General features: G+C 39.2%; 1 protein-coding gene across 3 annotated transcripts in view; it reads left to right on the top strand.

The window, feature by feature from the left end:
• The window catches only part of MET (MET proto-oncogene, receptor tyrosine kinase), a 114,774-nt gene that overhangs the window by 10,904 nt on the left and 84,831 nt on the right, over positions 1-19,039 (top strand).

Here is a 19,039-nt window from a genome sequence, read left to right as displayed (position 1 = left end):
TCGTGTCTGACTCTGTGCGACCCTGTAGACGGCAGCCCACCAGGCTCCCCCGTCCCTGGGATTCTCCAGGCAAGAACACTGGAGTGGGTTGCCATTTCCTTCTCCAATGTATGAAAGTGGAAAGTGAAAGTGAAGTCGCTCAGTCGTGTCCAACTCTTAGCGACTCCATGGACTGCAGCCTACCAGGCTCCTCTGTCCGTGGGATTTTCCAGGCAAGAGTACTGGAGTGGGGTTTCTTTTGATTCTGGCTTCACATTCAGGCAGAATCCCTCCAACACTGTCCAAAGTGAGCCTGTGACCTGACTACTATCTAGTTAAGATAGACAGCAGGCAGGGAATCATTTAGGGCCTATATGAAACTCTGGACCTAAAATATCACCCTAGCTAGTTTTTTAATTGATTATAAAAGTATACAATAAATATTTTAAGTTCTGTCACTTTATTTATATATAAAGAAGCAGCCAAAGCAAAAGTTGTTGACAGAAGGAAATGTTCTAACAGATATGAAGGTGCTTTTTGGACTTTTTAAAGTTCACTCATAGTTCAGTTGGTGAAGAATCTGCCTGCAGTGCAGGAGACCCTGGTTGGATTCCTGGGTTGGGAAGATGTGCTGGAGAAGGGATAGGCTACCCACTCCAGTATTCTTGGGCTTCCCTTGTGGCTCAGCTGGTAAAGAATCCTCCTGGAATGCGGGAGACATGGGTTTGATTCCTGGGCTGGGAAGATCCCCTGGAGAAAGGAAAGGCTACCCACTCCAGTATTCTGGCCTAGAGAATTCCATGGACTGTATAGTTCATGGGGTCACAAAGAGTTGGACACAACTGAAAGATTATCACTTTCACTTTCTGTCATATCAGAATTAAGGTACTTCTAAATTTATTTCAGTCTCACTATCAATTTGGATTGTTCATTGAAATCTGTAAGTTAAGGTTCAATGATTTTAAACATTCTTCTGGTTTTCAAATAGCTTACCAAAAAAAACCTGTTCTTTAAATCACTAGAAAAGTGCAGATATAACCCTGGACAGTTTCACTAATGACAATGAAAGGTGACAGTCCTAGAATCTATGTCATAACTTGATTAATTGCTTTTCAAATGTTATTAAGGATTCTGAATGAATAATAAGATTGGTGTTTAGTATCAAGGCTCCCTCACAATTCCTAAATGGGTTTTAATTTTCAGAGTTAAATAATCATTATATCTAATTCATTTCTTTAACATCTTTAGACTGTTGGTTTTATTGAGAAGAGAACAGAGTATCTATTTCAATATGTTTTTCTTTTCCCTGATGTTATTCCTTATAGATTTCAATAATAATGGTTTTGAAATAAAAACAGTCCAATTCTGGCATTTCCTCTTAATAAAGGTTCATAGATCTGATGGATTATATAAACATGACAAGGAATTCACTTCAAAGATTATGATTATGGGAGCATTTAATTCTCAAATCTGCCTTGCTGCCTGTTTAGATACTCAGTAAAAATGAGCATTGTGCATTAGGATAAATGTTACCTTGAGAACTTTTATTTTTGCTTTGGTCATTGCTCATTTTGACCGGTCTATAGCACCTGCTTCTCTTACCAGCATATCTGTTTACTTGTCTGTAGTCTCATTTTTACCTCTTGCCACCACAGTGATTGGGCTTCCTTGGTGGCTCATCTGGTAAAGAATCCGCATGCAATGCAGGAGGTCTGGGTTTGATCCCTGGGTTGGGAAGATCCCCTGGATAAGGGAACAGTTAATTCCATGAACTGTGTAGTTCATGGGGTCACAAAGAATTGGACACGACTGAGTAACTTTCACTAGTGGCTACAAGCTTCCATTATTCCCTCAAGTTCTTGAATCTCTTTGGCTCCCCTTTTCAGTATAGTATCTTCACTTATAACTTAAAGAGTAAATAGAATCCTAAATGATTTGCATGTCACCCATTATTACCTCCTTGCTTCTGTGTCTTGGTCTCGTTCTTCCCCACGTCTTTAAGCACCTTGCTCCATCTGTCCCACCATCCCTACCAACCCCTCTCATCTTTAAAGCCTCTATCACCATTTTTCACTCAGCCCTTACTCAACTTGCTTCTTCTAGGAAGAAAGAATACACATACGTCACACACCTGATAAGATCCGTAATATACAGTTACCTTAAGTATTCACTCCTATTTCTGCCTTATTCTTTAAAGAATTTCTGAAAATCTCTAAGTGAAAGTGAAAGTGAAGTCGCTCAGTTGTGTCCAACTCTTTGGGACCCCATGGCCTGTAGCCTACCAGGCTTCTTGGTCCATGGGATTCTCCAGGCAAGAATACTGGAGTGGGTTACCATTTCCTTCTCCAGGAGATCTTCCTGACCCAGGGGTTGAACCCAGGTCTCCCGCATTATAGGCAGACACTTTACCATCTCATTTTTTTCTACTGCCATTCATTTTTTAACTCATTCAATTCAAGCAGTTTGTTCCCCGCACTCAAGAAAGTATCCTCTAAACACTGGAAACCTCATTGCCAAATCTGACAGACAGTTCTTTTATACCATTTGACCCTTCTATGAGATCTGATACTGTACACCTTGCTTTTCCTTTCTTGAAATTTCTCTTCAAGCTTCTGAAATGCCACTTAAACCTTTTTTTTTTTTTGCCTTTAGATATAAAGTTTAGATTCTGGTCCTCTTCAGGGTTTCATCTGAATACCTCCTTTCTCTTACTGAACATGTCCATAGGTGATATCACTTACCTCCATGACCTCAAGTACTCTCATGGGTCATTTCTGACTCCCTCTTTTCTTCTGACCACTATGCCTATGTTGTTAACCACCTTAAAGACACTGCCACTTGAATGACAAACAGATACCTCAGTTATTAACTGAAGTATTATTTTTGCCCCAAAACTCTTCTCTGCCTGTTTTCCTTACCTTTGATTATTACGTACAAGATAGACATTGTATAGTCATCTTTGACTTCTCATCTCCTTTATGGTCAAAATCCATGTTGAATCACTGTCACATAAATTTCTAATTTAGTCCTTTTTTTCTGTCCTGTCCATATTGCCAGGGTTTTTGTTCAGGGTCATTCTTTCATTTATTAATTTATTCCATTATCTATTCTTCAACAAATTCTTATCAAGTGCCATGAATGACTCTATCTGCTGTGCTTTCAGTTATGTCAAGCTCTTTGCGACACTATGAACTGTAGCCCACCAGGCTCCTCTGTCCATGGGGATTTTCCTGGCAAGAATACTGGAGTGGGTTGCTATGCCCTCCTCCAGGGGATCTTCCCAACCCAGGGATAGAACCTGTGTCTCTAAAGTCTCATGCATTGGCAGGCAGGCTCTTTACCACTGGTGCTACTTGGGAAGCCCTAATGGCACTATGCCAAGGGCTAAAGATGGAGCTTGTAGCCTGGCGGGAGTTAAGAATAAGTAAATTACAATACAGCATTATAAAATCTAGATAAGGGAAAGGCAGGTTTGATGTATTAGCACTTGGGAGAGTTCCTAATCCCATCCTACAGGGCAAGAGGGGCATTGGTGAAAGCATCCTAGAAGAAGTGTTTCCTAAGATGAGACTTGAAGAGACGGTAAGAGTTAACCAGTTGAACGTGAGGGCAGAGGTGTTCCATAAGAGATCTACATGCTGAAACCCAGAGTAGGAGAACACATGGCTAGCTTCAACAATTCATGCAAAGACAGGATGGCTGGAGCCTGGATTTCTAGGGAGGTGATGGCAAGTGTCAAGGTGGGAGAATTAGGCAGAAGCCACATTATGCATGGCTTTTAAGCTGTGCTAAGGAGTTGGTCTGTTTTTAAACATAAAAAATGATATAATCAGACCATCTTTTTAGAAAGAAATCTCTGCTACATTGGGGAATGGATGATCAGGGATAAGAAGGGAGATGGAAGATCAAGTAATAAATACAAGCAAGAAGTGATACTGCCCTGGGGATAGATACAGGTGGACATATTTAAAATACCTGAAGGGAGGAGTTAGGCATGATGGGAATGTGGGAATGGAGATAGGATATGGAACGGCAGAACAAGTATCATGGGAGTAGATGGAGGTGCCAGAGGTCTATCCAACCGCTCCTTTGTAGTCACCCTTTTCACCAACCTGTTGGCGCTGGTGTGCCCGAGCACACAGTTCTCTCTCCGTTCCCTACACACCTTCCCCTGGTGGTCTCATTCATGTCATGGTTTTTCATACCATTAATATGCAGACAGCTTTCTAATTTAAGTCTCTAGTCCAGATCTTTCTCCTTAACTCCAGGGCTCAAATACCCAACTGCAAACTCAGTATCTCATTTTGGGTGCCTAAGAAGTATCTCAAGCATGAACAAAACTAAACTTCTGATCTTCGCACAGCCCTGCCAAACTTGCTCCACCCTCCTGCTCCTCAATATCTGTGACTGGCAGAGTCATTCTCCCTTTACCAAAGCCAAAATCTTTTAGCTTATTCTTGACTCCTTTTTTTTCCTCACACACCTCATCTCCAAATCCATCTGCAAATCCTTTTAGCTCTGTGTTCAAAATATGACCAGAATTCAGTCACCTCTCATCATTTATTCTTTTCTCTTGGCCTAGGCGACTGCCATCACTCACCTGGACATTACGGCAGCTTCCCAATCCCTAACCGGCATCATGTCTGTTTTAGCACTATTCCACCCCCTGCCACGGGAAATCCCTCACACCTAGTCAAAGTGATTCTATTAAAATATAATCACTTCCTTGTTCACCACTCTGCAATGTCTTCACATTTCACTCTCCAATAAAAGCTCAAGACTACAAGGTCCTGCTTGCTCTGATTCTTTGTCTTTGATATAATCTCTTAGTCACTGAGGTACAGGCTTATTGGCCCTGTGCTGTGCATTCTTCATCCTTTGACGCTGGTTTGTTTTTTTTTGCCAGTAACATTCATCAACTTCTTTTATTCACATTCTGAAACTGCTTTACTTGTTGAGAACACTTAACAAACAATATAAATACTTTTCGCATGGAGCCCTGCATTTTCTCTCAACACTTATTCATCAGCTTCTAATATACTACATGATTGATGTAACTGTTTTATGTATTTGTTGTCTGGAACCACCTGCCACAAAGTACATTCCACAACAGCAGGCATGTTTGTTTTGTTTACTGATATATCCCCAAACATCTTGCATATATTAGGTGCTCAATAAATATTGGTCAAATTTAGTCTTAAATAGCTGTTGAACAGGACTTCCCTGGTGGCTCAGTGGTAAAGAATCCACTTGCCAGTGCAGGAGACACGGGTTCAATCCCTGATCCAGAAAGATCCCACATGCCTCGGAGCAACTAAGCTTGTGAGCCACAACTATTGAGCCTGTACTCTAGAGCCCAAGAAATGTAACTGCTGAGCCCGTGTGCCCTAGAACCCATGCTCCACAACAAGAGAAGCCACCGCAACTAGGAGCCCATGCATCACAACTAGAGAAAAATTCCGCACAACAATGAGGACACAGCCAATAAATAAATAAGTACTTTCTAAAAAATAGCTGTTGAACATACAAAACTGATGCTTGAGAGATGGACTTCTGGACTCTCTGGACATAAAGAGGTGAAGATACAGATCGAGGAGTCTGTGCTTTATTGGAAGTCTTCATCCTCTATTGCCTGGGAAGATGCAGTGACCTTCTGTTACATCTTCTGGTCTCTAGTTTCTTTCCCCTCCAATCCATTCACCACAGACACCAAAGTTGTCTAATTACAGTTATAAGTAGGCTGGTTTCCATGTCCTGATTAAAATTTCCCAGGGGTTCTCCACTACTAAAAGAGTGCAGAGCCCTCAGCAGGATTGTAAGACTTTCTGTGATGTGCCCCACTTAACCTTCCAACTTCATCCACACCCAGGCCCAGCCCACACAGCTTCTGTGCCAGTTACAGCATCCTAAACAGCCCTGCACATGGCACCTGCGTGGGTGTTGTGTCTGTCCAGAGTATCTGTCTCCTGCCTTGACTGTGCCTTAGCAACTCCAGCTTATCCGATATAGTAATATCTTCACTCTGAAATACTCTGTGGCCCATCCTTTACCGTAGTTAGCTCTCCTTCCCTATATTCCTCCAGAGATGTGCACCCATCTGGAATGCACAAACTAGAGGGCAGTGAGTGGGACAGGAGGCTGGAACTGCCGACCAGTGGGCAGCATCTGTATGGTTAGCAAGTTTTTTTGATATCTTGACCTCTTTTCTCTGTTTCTCTCCCTCAAACACACATACACTGCTCTGAATTATTTTTCCTTGATCAGTTATATAAATGCAATCCTGAGCACACTTGTTTTTAAGTTGTCCTAACCTTTTGGTTTATTGACTTTTCAAAGATGCAGAGTGTTTACTGAGGTTCAGATATTGGATTCAATTCTTACTTTTCTGTTCTGTTCTATTTTTACGAGGATTGCTTTGTTTGGCATTCTTAATTTAAAAGTATTTAAGATTTCTGTAGAAGGTTTTATTTGGATCTTTTATTCTCTGATTATTGATCTCAATGTAGTGATATTTACATGCTTTTTTCTCTCAACACAGAACTGCGTTACGTTTACACAAGGAATCCACATTTATACAAAATGTGGCCAGTTTTGTTATTTCTTCTATTCACATTATTTTCTTATTTTCTAAAAGCTTTTTTATACTTTGCCTGAAAAGAAAATGTTATATACTGACAAAATTCACCTTGAAAAGTGTCCCTGGTTCACTTCACCACCAGAGAGTCTACCTGGTAACTTTGATTTCCAGAAAAGTTCTCATGTGTGAACAAAATAAAATTCAGGCTTACCCTAAGAACTAAGTGCAAATAGTGGTAAAGGAGGGCACCTCTTCGCTCGACCACTCCGTATTTCAGGGTCGCAGCCTGGCCTTTGGCATCCTTATGTGTCTCCTCTTTTTCTGTTTTCCCCTGGATGCTGCTCTCTCTTTATGTGACAGTGGCCATGACATAAATAGGTCCACTTACCACCAGCATTCCTCTGTAGGCATTTGATTTCTGCTCTAGGTAACACCGGAAGAGATTAATCAGTTATATAAACTCACTCGTGAGCACAGTTCTCCCCATTTGGAATTCACTGTCTTATACTGAGAGCATTTTCAACCACCGAGGGAGGGAAATGTCTGATTCATTAATGAGTAATGTACCAGCTTCCTCTCTGTGTCTCCCTTCAGTGGTTCACATTCAGACCATTCAGTCAGGTTCATCCTAATCAAATCCTGTAATTGACTGCAACTGGAGAAGATTGCGAGGCTATTTTTTTTAAAATTTAATTCGTGTACTTAGATGTTTCTCAAATGTGACCTGGGGGTTTGAGTTATTCAGGATTTCTGGATTAATTGAACAAAATCTGATAGCACTTCTGCACAATCTGAACTATAAAATTGCATCTTTCCATTAGGCTGAAAAATAATTTTAAATAGTTTTATGGAATTTCAAGAATCTTAGCACTTTAATATTGAAAGCTTAATCTTCATATTTTCAAGGGCAGTGAAACATTCTTACCTGACCTACAGCTTATTAATGGGACAAAGGCTGTCCATCAATTAAGACACTGACAGTTCAATGTATTTTCTGAACAGGACCTTTTAATGATATGCACAATGATAAAACAAATGTCCATTTATTCTTAATTCCCAGAAGTTGAATACTTTCAGCCATTCTTAAAAGGACAAAGATATTTACTAACAGAGTAAGACTATGTGAAGGATAGTCTTGAGAATATAATGGAATTCAGTTCTTTTTATCTTTACTAGTATCATATCAGAGTTGAACAATGATCTCAATCATATGTTACAGCTGGAAAATGCAAGTTGGCTTTTTCTTGTGCAATGATTCAGTCATTTTCAACTTTTAAAATGTTTATTGGAAGAAGGGATACAGTATTAGATAAAAATCTGAGTAAGAGCACTATTTGGGTCTCTTTCAAAGAAACAACATTTGTGTAATAATCAGGAGTAATTGTTTAGAGCAGCCACCAAAATAATATTTATAACACATTAAAATCATTTTGTGCCATGTTTCTTTTCTCCTACAGAAACCTACATATGAATTTTAATAACCTTTTTATTATAAAGTATGCAAATAAATATAGGAATTCTTTTTCTGTTTCAGAAATTTCATGTCAGTGACAGGTTGCCATATAGACTGTAATGAGCTCGCAAATCTTTTCCTTGATTTTTAGGGGAAAAAACCTCTATTTTATATGGTTATATTTTCATAGGATCTTTAAAACCACCTGTTATGAACAGGTTACCTTGATAATCACTTTGAAAACAGCATATTTTAGATACACAGCATCAAAACATCAACAACAACCCCCCAAAAAAGTATGCACTTTTGCAACATGTGTGTGCTATAAAAACCTAAAAAGTACTGTTCTATTCCAACTGATAGATAGGTTTGGCCAAAATAGTTTCAATCTAAGTTCTGTTAATAAAAGCGGTAATTATTCCCTTATTTTTCTCCATTTGCTTACAACTCATATTGTCATGTAATACACATTCATGGGACATAATTATACTAAAATTTTATTCATTGTTTAATATGAAATTCAATTTAAGCATTCTGTATACTCATTTGCTAAGCCTCAGTGGTGATGTGGATTTACTTTTCTTTAAAGAGGTAAAATAATAGTTCCTTCCTGGAGAAGGCAATGGCAGCCTACTCTAGTCCTCTTGCCTGGAGAATCCCATGGAGGGAGGAGCCTGGTAGGCTACAGTCCATGGGGTCGCAAAGAGTCGGACACGACTGAGCGACTAACACACATACACACACACAATAGTTTCTTGTTTGTTGTTCTATGTTAGTGTGGAAAGCCCTTACAGTGGCCTTTGTCTTAGAGTACAATTTAAGAAGGACTTCAGGAACTTGAAATAGCTTGAGAGGAAAACCGCAAGATGGCCAAAGAGTAGAAAAATAAGAAATAATACTATTTAAACTGTGGATGAGAGGGCTAAGGTGATGAAAGAGTCGGCAAGTATTTGGAGTGGGCTCACCCAGTGGACTATGCCAAGTTCCTCATTTTTGATGAGGGTAAGCAGAAACTGGCTACACAGCTTAGGAAGATGAGCATAAAAGCAGCATTTATTGAATGCCAAATTCCAGTGTCTCATAATTTATCTTTAACCCTCCTGTCCAACCCATGGATGTGTACCCTTATTATTCCCATGTTTTAGATGAAGAAACTGACACTTGGGGTCAGAAAGTATGTAAATGGTAAAGCCCGGATTCACATCACATTGAAGTGTGATGACACTGAAGCCCGTACTCTCTCCACTACACATGCCCTCTTCTCCAGAAGGCTTATGAGTTATTGGGAACAATGTTGTCAAGTAAAATAGTCTGTAAATATTAGACATAAAATGAAATCATGTGTGTTTTGACTCATTTAAATGTGGTCATATAAAAGAGTAGTCATGTGGGGAAAAATCATGAAGACTCCTTATGTGCCTTTGACTTACTATTAGAAATCATCGTCAAGGTAGTGTCTGGCTACATTAGAAAGGATTTTTGACATGCATTATTTTATCTTTCTGAAGTCAGTTTTAGGTTTTTTGATGATAATAACACTTAAGTGTTAAAACTTTAGACCTAAGAATTAAATGTTCCACAAGGCATGTTTTAAAATTTGCTGTTTCAACAATCCAGTAGATGTCACTTTTCAAGTTAGGTTGCACATTTAGATTTTCAGCATTTATTTTACTGTCTTCAAATCCACAGACTGTACACTTTTTGGGGATAGAAACTCTCTATTTATACAGGGGCATGGTATACAATGGGAGCTCACAAATATTTGATTAATATTTGATAAGCTATGACTTCATAAGTAATGAGTGTTTATAAATATAATATTTTAAATGTCATCAGGAATCTCCTATTAGGATCTTCTTTCCTGGACTTTGTTTTTATGGGCACCCTTTTAAATTAATGGAAATAATATATAAATGTAGAAAGGGCTAAGAATTTTCCCTAGTATTTCACTGTGGTAAGTCATCCTGGAGAATTTAGCCATGACTGTTTTTATGACTGCAATTTCCTTAATACGGGACTTCAGCCATTTTCCATCATCATAAATCCCTTTTATACACTTAAAAGCAGGATTGAAGTGTTTTCTAGCTTTTTATATCCTGACTCTTCACTTAGATACATTATTTCTATCTTTGATAGAAATATTTCTATCAAATACATTATTTCTATTTTTATGTTAAATTCTAAAGGAGATCAGCCCTGGGTGTTCTTTGGAAGGAATGATGCTAAAGCTGAAACTCTAGTACTTTGGCCACCTCATGCGAAGAGTTGAGTCATTGGAAAAGACTCTGATGCTGGGAGGGATTGAGGGCAGGAGGAAAAGGGGACGACAGGGGATGAGATGGCTGGATGGCATCACCGACTCGATGGATGTGAGTTTGAGTGAACTCCGGGAGTTGGTGATGGACAGGGAGGCCTGGCGTGCTGCGATTCGTGGGGTTGCAAAGAGTCGGACATGACTGAGTGACTGAACTGAACTGAACTGAAATATTGAGGTAGAATTTGAAACTATAGAGCAGGATAAAAGCTACTATAGCACCTCAGAAATTTTAACTAGAAGATACTTTCCAAATGCAGATTGAAATATTTAATTATTCAAGTAAATAAACAATCTTTTCCAGTTACTCCAGTTACTTGAATATTTTATATAAGGCTGCTTTTGTGCACTTGAGTTTGAATTCACAAGTTTGTAGAATCTTCAAGTGGACATTATTTGGTCAAGACTTCTTCAGGCACAAGAAATAAAATAATCCCAATGAAACTGCTGATAAAAAAAAAGAGAAAGAAAGGAGGAAAGGAAAAATTTACTGGTTCTCATTAGCTGAAGAAGACCCAGTAGAAATGGATACTTCAGCAATTGCACTAGTGACTTGCCTTTCTCCATGTCTAGGATGTTCTATCCCTTGGGTCATTTTCATGCCAAGGCAGGCTTTTTCCACCCAGTGACAAAATGGTCATCAAACACTACAAATTAACATCATCCTTAGGGCTGGTGATCTTTAAGAGAGAGAGAGATCTCCTCCCAGTATCTATGCTGCTGCTGCTAAGTCGCTTCAGTCGTGTCCGACTCTGCGACCCCAGAGACGGCAGCCCACCAGGCTCCCCCGTCCCTGGGATTCTCCAGGCAAGAACACTGGAGTGGGTTGCCATTTCCTTCTCCAATGCATGAAAGTGAAAAGTGAAAGTGAAGTCACTCAGTCGTGTCCGACTCCTAGTGAACCCATGGACTGCAACCTACCAGGCTCTCCCGTCCATGGGATTTTCCAGGCAAGAGTACTGGAGTGGGGTGCCATTGCCTTCTCCGCCCAGTATCTATATTAAGCCCCAAAAGACTCTGGCTGCCTTGCTTTAGTCACATGCTCACCCCTGACCAGGCTCTGGGTCAGAGGAATAGAATTCACTAACAGACCAGCCTGGTTTGCAAGCTCACCTTCAGGTGAGGAGGTGATTGACAGCCCCATTAGATAGGGGAGAGTTTTCAAAAGAGTTGCCAGTAGTAGAGAGAGTCGGGGCTGTGCAAGTAAATACAGAAAATTTTTTCAAAATATTGTGCCTTTAAGTCTTTTCCAGGAAATACAAATAATTTGAAACAGTCCAAATAAGCATCATATTTTAAAAAAATATATAAATACACTTATAAAAACTAGATATCATGTTTTTCATATTTTAGATAATATTTTATCCTCTTTGAATCTCTTTTTTTTTTTCATAAAAACATGGGATTTTTCCATTTTCCTTAAAAAAATGTGAGCAATGCTTATCTTCTAAGAAAACATTCAGATTAGAAGAATTTATATAATGGACCGAATCTTATAAACTATAAAGCACTGACTATATAGTTATATTATGATTTCTAAGAAAATTCCTAAAGAAAGCAAATTTACCCATTTCAGTGTTTTAAAAGTGTCTCCCTTACAAAACCTGTTCCATAACTCCTGTCATATTTTTTCATGAGGCATCACTACTTGCTTACAACATAGGGGCTTCCTGTGGCACAGACAGTAAAGAATTTGCCTATAGTGCAGGAGACCTGGAGGCTATCCCTGGCTTGGGACGATCCCCTGGAAAACCGAATGACTACCCACTCCAGTATTCTGGCCTGGAGAATTCCATGGAAAGAGGAGCCTGGTGGGCTGCAGTGCATGGGGTTGCAGAGTCGGATATGACTGAGCGACTTTCATAACACAGGCATATGCTTTGAGACAAGTTTTTGTTGATGAGGACAGTGATGGTGATGGTGGTAATGGTGATAGGCACAGGTAGTTAATAAATTCTTAGAGAATTAAGTGTATTTCTAGATTTCTAGGGCATGAAAAGCCCAATGTAAGCACGTTAACAATATATGAGAAAACTAGAGGTAGATAGATGGCATACAGAGTTGAGTAGGTGGTATTACCTTTAGGTTAAGCTAGTATTTGTAGCTAATAGAGCAGTCCTCTTTAAAGGAAATACCCCTAAATACCAAAACTTTAATGACAAAGGTACCATTGAGATAATCACTCCCAGGAAATATGTTGCCAGTGAGATTATCTTAACTATCAACTAAAAAGGAATAAAGAAATGTTTTATGAATGATTCAGTTTCACCTGCTATGTGCATGGCATTTTAAGAGAATGAATTAGTCAGTCTGTTTGAATCATCTTTACGTGTTCCTTTTAGTAAGGATCTCAAAGTTGGTTAAATGGCCAGCACTATTTCAGAAAGAAAGAAAAAACAAACAGTAAAAAGACATTTTATATTGAAAGCCTGATCCAAGCATATCACAGGAAATAAATATATCAAGGCAAAAATATATGGAAGATGAAAGTATTTCTGGAGTCACTCCCAACATAAATATTAAAATTGCTCACACAGCCTGATCTGGCAGATGATAGGGAAGAAAAAGAAATGCCAATTCAATGGCACTGGAGTAAAATGTAGAAAAACAATCTCAGAGTTTAATATTAGTAGAGTTGAATATACTTCAAAAGTTCATCAATTCAACCCAGGGGTATGCTTGAAGGTATTTAATAACCATCCCTCCATGGGGGGAGAGCTCTGATTTGTAGTGTTTGCCAACTTCTATGGTGTAAATACTTCCACCACGGCCAATGTCAAGCTACCAAGATGAGGTCACTGAACATGAGTTGTGAAGAGATGCACATGATAAGCTCCCATTAGCTGGTTCCAGAGGACTCCATTACACAACTTGTTAAACACTATAATTTTGCAAATAAGAAAGCAGCTAAAGCCAAAGGAACTGGGTGAATGCTTTGGGGTCGTACAACTATGTAGCTGTACTGCCACAACTAAAACTCAGGGTAATGCCCCCCCACCCCATGCTGAGCTTCACTACTGTGAATGCATTGTGAGGAAAGGACCATGACTGATTGATTGATAGACCTGCCTGACTCCCTTAACCTGGTTAATTTTCCCTTGTGGGGCTCCCATAGACATTTCCATGTTGAGTTTAAATTGTCGCCTGTTTGCTTCCTTGACTAATCTGAGATCTCACTGACAATTTGAAAGTGTTTTACTTATTTTTGTATCTTCAGCGCTCTGCACAGTATCTGGAATACACTACATGGTCGAAAAGTATTAGTTGAGCACATGAACAAACAATAATTGAGATATTTATTGGCTTACTGTGTGCCAAGCACTGCTTGTAGGGGTTTATAAGCATTCATTCACTGAATCCCCCTCTCAGAGTGACCATCACAAGAGACAGGTGCTGTAATCACTCTGATATTTCAGATGAGAAAACAGATGCTCAGAAAGATTTACCCAAGGTCACACAGACGGTGAATGGACTCAAACCCTGCAGTCTGTCTCCAGAGCCTATGCACTCACTCACTCAGATGTCAGTTAACTGGCAGCATCATCAGGGTGTATAGCTCGGCAACATATATTTCCAGAAGTATTCCTCGACTACTTGTAAAGGACACAAACATTTCCTAGAGAAGATCCAATCTGACCAATACACACCATTGTTAATGGGGACCTTAATTAATTGGAATGATCAGTAAAACAGGATGTTTGTTTTCTTTTTATCTGAGGAGTAAACAGAAACCCATATTTTAATTTAAAATTCTGTTGTTGACATGGGCCCTAGTCCTGTATTTTTGCTTTAATAAATTTTTAAAAAAATTAACCTTTCTTTGATTTCTCAACCTGAAAAACCACGTCACTATTTGCTATCAAGAGAATGTAAAGAGAGTATAAGAGACTGAGTTACTAACTCCAGGGGAATTCTGCATTGTTTTTTCCTTAAATAGATTTTTTTTTTCCTCCTTCCCTACTGGTTTTCTTATGATTTGCCATCTCACTAAGCAAGATAACAAAGAAACCTGTTAATGCATTTGTATATTTTCTTGGATTCTAGTTGATTGAGGTTTAGTATCGTGAAACACTTACCTACCAACCTTAAGATATGAACCTGTTTTTTAAACATAATATAATACCTCAGATTTTTAAAAAAGTTTTGAAGGCTCCCTCAAAAAGCCTAGAAGAAAAAAGTCATTCTCACTCCACACTATTAATGGGCATCAATTAAGATGCAATTTGGTTGTAGTGCTTTTTTTGTTCTTTTAACAGTGATATTTCATTTATATTCTTCCCTTATTGTTTTTCTAGAGAAAATACAGTGATAAATTATGTATTAGACTAATATTTCCATTTTCAGGAGATACAGTGATACCATTTTGAGAAGTGCCTTTAATTTTTCTGCATAATATATTCTACAAGGTTTAGGCACATATTTGTAGTTTGTATTATCTTCTAATAGGACCACTTGTCTTGAATCCTTTTCTTAACAATCCTTGCTATTCCCACCACCAGCGCAAAAATTTTTCTAGTAAATTTCCAATTAAAATTACATACAAAAACAGCACATTTATGTGTGTTTATAAATATATGTACACGTGTAAGAATCACATCAGTTCAGTTTAGTTCAGTCGCTCAGTGTCCAACTCCTTGTGACCCCATGAATTGCAGCACGCCAGGCCTCCCTGTCCATCACCAACTCCCGGAGTTTACTCAAACTCATGTCCATCAAGTTGGTGATGCCATCCAGCCATCTCATCCTCTGTCATCCCCTTCTCCTCCTGCCCCCAATCCCTCCCAGCATCAGAGTCTTTTCCAGTGAGTCAACTCTTTGCATGAGGTGACCAAATTATTGGAGTTTCAGCATCAGTCCTTCCAATGAATACTCAGGACTGATCTTGAGAATGGACTGGTTGGATCTCCTTGCAGTCCAAGGGACTCTCAAGAGTCTTCTCCAACACCACAGTTCAAAAGCATCAATTCTTTGGCACTCAGCTTTCTTCACAATCCAACTCTCACATCTGTATATGACCACTGGAAAAACCATAGCCTTGACTAGACGGATGTTTGTTGGCAAAGTAATGTCTCTGCTTTTGAATACGCTGTCTAGGTTGGTCATAACTTTCCTTCCAAGGAGTAAGTGTCTTTTTAATTTCATGGCTGCAATCACCATCTGCAGTGATTTTGGAGTCCAAAAAAATAAAGTCTGACACTGTTTCCACTGTTTCCCCATCTACTTCCCATGAACTGATGGGACCAGATGCCATGATCATAGTTTTCAGAATCATATAGTTATATATATATATATATATGTATACACATACACACATATGCTATGTAACTGAGCAAATTGCTTTCAAAGATGAGATCTCTTTTTGATACTTGGAGCAGTCATGTGAGGCCATTGGACCCTGGGACTCAGAGGTGAATGAATGAATTGCCTGAAGTCACACAACTAGAGAGGGAAAGGGCCAGAACCAGAGCTCTGTCTCGCTTCTGCTCCGGTGCACTCTCCCTCTTAGCTCAGGAAGCTGTTTCAGTGTTAGTGAAGCATTCAACAGACTGTACAGGTTCTTGTCAGCCAGATGTGGGACTGAATCTGGTTCTGACTGTGTGACTTTGGGCAAGTTTGCTTGCCTAGAAATGGAGAATAGTAATGCTTCCTACGTCACAGGGTGTTTATGAAGAGTATATCAGAGGTTCAGCAGAATGCCTGGCACGTGGTGTAGGCACTCAATACATGTTATTGTTATTTTTACTAGTACATGTTTTATTCCTTATTGAAGCTCTGCCTTGCCCTCTGGTCCAACTGTAATTTTGTAGCCTTTAAAGCCTATATCCCCTAATCAGATGCCTTCATTTGGATCCTGAAAATCATTGTATCCTTAACCTTTCTTGTTTTTTTTCCATATCTCATGAATGTGAAGAGGAAGTCATATACATTGTGTCTTATCTTCAGGAAGCCCTAAAAGCTACTATACAATCCTTTCTTTCATTTCTTGCTGACCTCAGATTGCATGCCTTGCTGTAGATATTCTAAACTTTCTCCTACACCCTGAAGTCAGTCCTTGGTAACTCCTCTGTATCCATCAATTTCAGCAGATGATCATATACCCTAATTTATTTTTAGATATTGAGATCATATGCCCTAAACTCCTTAAATGTCCCTATATCTTTATCTGACATCTCATCCTCTCCTGCTGTCTCAGAAAGAGAGTCTTCTCTTACATTTCAGGGCTCTTGGAAATGCCTCGTTTTGCTCTCTTGGAATGTTGATCAAGTACTTTTATCTCCCTCATTTGCCCTTCTTGTTTTCCCTACTTCTCTAGGTTCAACTACTTGTTTTTCTCCTGACTGTGTCACATACTCTCTCTTGTACAAATGGCTCTCCCACTAGAAATTCCCATTCCTCGTTGTCCTTCAGGACTCAACTCCAGCATCATTTCCAGTATGATTGTTTGCCCTTCCTACAGACTGACATAATTTCTGTCAACCTCGTGCCTCTACCAAGTGACTGTGAGGTTTGCAGGGGAGGTACCATGTTCTGTATTCCCAGCATCTACCACAGTGTCTGGCCTTTAGTAAATACCTAACAAATGTTAGAAGGAAAAGAGACCTACAAATGAGTGTCTTTCCTACAAATTAAAGTCCCCTCAACCCTCACTGTCCTTCCTTTGACAAGCATTCTACTTCCTCATCACACATTCCCTTTCAATTCAGTGTCTGACACCACTGTTGAATCTACTGAAAGTACTCTTGTGAAGGTCAACAAGTAGCCTTTGTATGATTATATCCACTTTCCTGACCCTTTCACCCACTGTCTGTGACACAGTGCAATACTGGCTGTCTTGACATCTCCCTGAACTAACTTACCTCCCTTGACTCCTTCCCTAGTTTTTCCAGTGTGCAAATTGCCAAGACGTGGTTCATTTGTCTTCTCTTCCTTCACCTTGTCCCTCCAGGAACATAGTCATTCTTGTTATTAACCATCACCTCTGTGCGCAGAGTTTGTTTCTGTTCCAATCACAATCCTATTTATCCCACTAAGATCAAGTTCTGGAGTTTCATTCTTTCTAATGCAGAGATGGCAGATACTTGGCACCCATGCTTCTGCTTGCCTCTGTCTCGTCTAAGAGGGATATTATTTCACCCAAGACCAGTTGCACTACTTTCTCAGTATGAGCAGGCTTCTCAGAATTTTCATTATACTCCTCTGTCGCTTGGTACTAATGCTCTGTCGCTTGGTACTAATGCTATCTTGCTTGGAATCTTCATTCTTCACTTACTCACCTGCTTACTGGTAAACAGTGTAAAACCTATTAGTCATCCCTGTAGTAGATCATTTTCACTCATTTCTCAACAACACAACAAACTCAACATGTTTACAGTCAGCTTATCATATTCTTCGATCATTAGCCTAACTTCCTCCTGCTGACTACCCTAGCTTTGTAACTTGTTCCATTCCACTTTTTCCCAGATTACACTGCTTATCCTTTACCTTGTCTTTTGTGCTCCACCAACTTAGGTGTCAAATCTTATTTATTCAAATAACTCTCACTCATCCCTTCCTTTCTATTTTTGGGGCCACCATTTGCTTCTGGCCCTTTTTACCTGGTTGTGGGCTATAATACCTGTCGTCTGGCCTCCTCATTGCCAGGTTCTACCTGCTCTAAGTCACTTTGCCTCCAGATCAATCTACCTAGAGTAAAACCTTGCTCATATGACTCTCTACCTCAGAATCCTTCAGTGACTTTCTATTATCTCCTAAATAATGCCTGTAATTCCTGTCAATTTGGTAAGATAAAATTATCTTTGATTTTGGAATCAATAAGATTTGGATTCAGGTTCTGGCTACTACACTTATCTGTTCTGTGACTTTGAACTTACTGTTTAATTTTTATTCACTCATTTATTCAACATATATTTATTGAACACCTTCTTTGGTCTAGGCTCTGTATGAGCCCATGAGATGGAGTGATGAGCCAAACAGGCATTGTCCTTTTCTTCTGGATCTCAAACATATTGGACTTGTCCATATTTCTCATGATCATAGTCATCCCAAGTACAGGCCATACTTTCCTCTCTTGATGCTTTTAGCTTCTGGTTTTTGCTATACAGAAAATCATAATAGCATGCACTATAGTAATTTTCATATGTGTATCATATCTCAGCTTCAGTGTAAGTTCACTGAAGGGTAAGTGCCATGTCCCATTTCCCAAACTGCAAGCACAGAGCCATGCACAGTGAATTCTGTTGTGTTTCTATGGACCTCGAGTTAGTCTTTGGCATAATTACAATGCCCAGTATGTTTTTGGAGACTCCTTTTGTCCTGTCAGAATTTCACATTTTTTAAAATGAAGAGGAAATAGTAGCCATTTGGTTTCTGCTTCTAAGACCTCTCTTTTCCAAACCTGCCTGTAACTATTATAAGTAGAACTCACAATGTGCACCTTCAGTTTTTAAAACCTGAATAACAAGTCCACTCATGCTTCCTAGTAGAAATACTGTCCGTGCACATAAAATGGAATGTTAAAATAACGTTCTTTTAACTAAATAGCTTTTGACTTGGTAATGAACAATATGTTGTTTTTCCCTGAGAAATAATTCCAGCATTTTAGTCCTAAAGATTATATTTTATACATTTTAAGCTTGCTGTTTTTACATTCCCAGTGATCTTACATTATTAAGTTAAGCATTTGCCTATCCAAAACAATAGGTCAATTATAGCCAAA

The sequence above is a fragment of the Bos taurus genome, chromosome 4 (genome assembly GCF_002263795.3).
Source record: "Bos taurus isolate L1 Dominette 01449 registration number 42190680 breed Hereford chromosome 4, ARS-UCD2.0, whole genome shotgun sequence".
NCBI lineage: Eukaryota > Metazoa > Chordata > Mammalia > Artiodactyla > Bovidae > Bos > Bos taurus.
The sequence above is the reverse complement of the archived record's forward strand: the minus strand, read 5'-3'. Positions and strand labels throughout refer to the sequence as shown.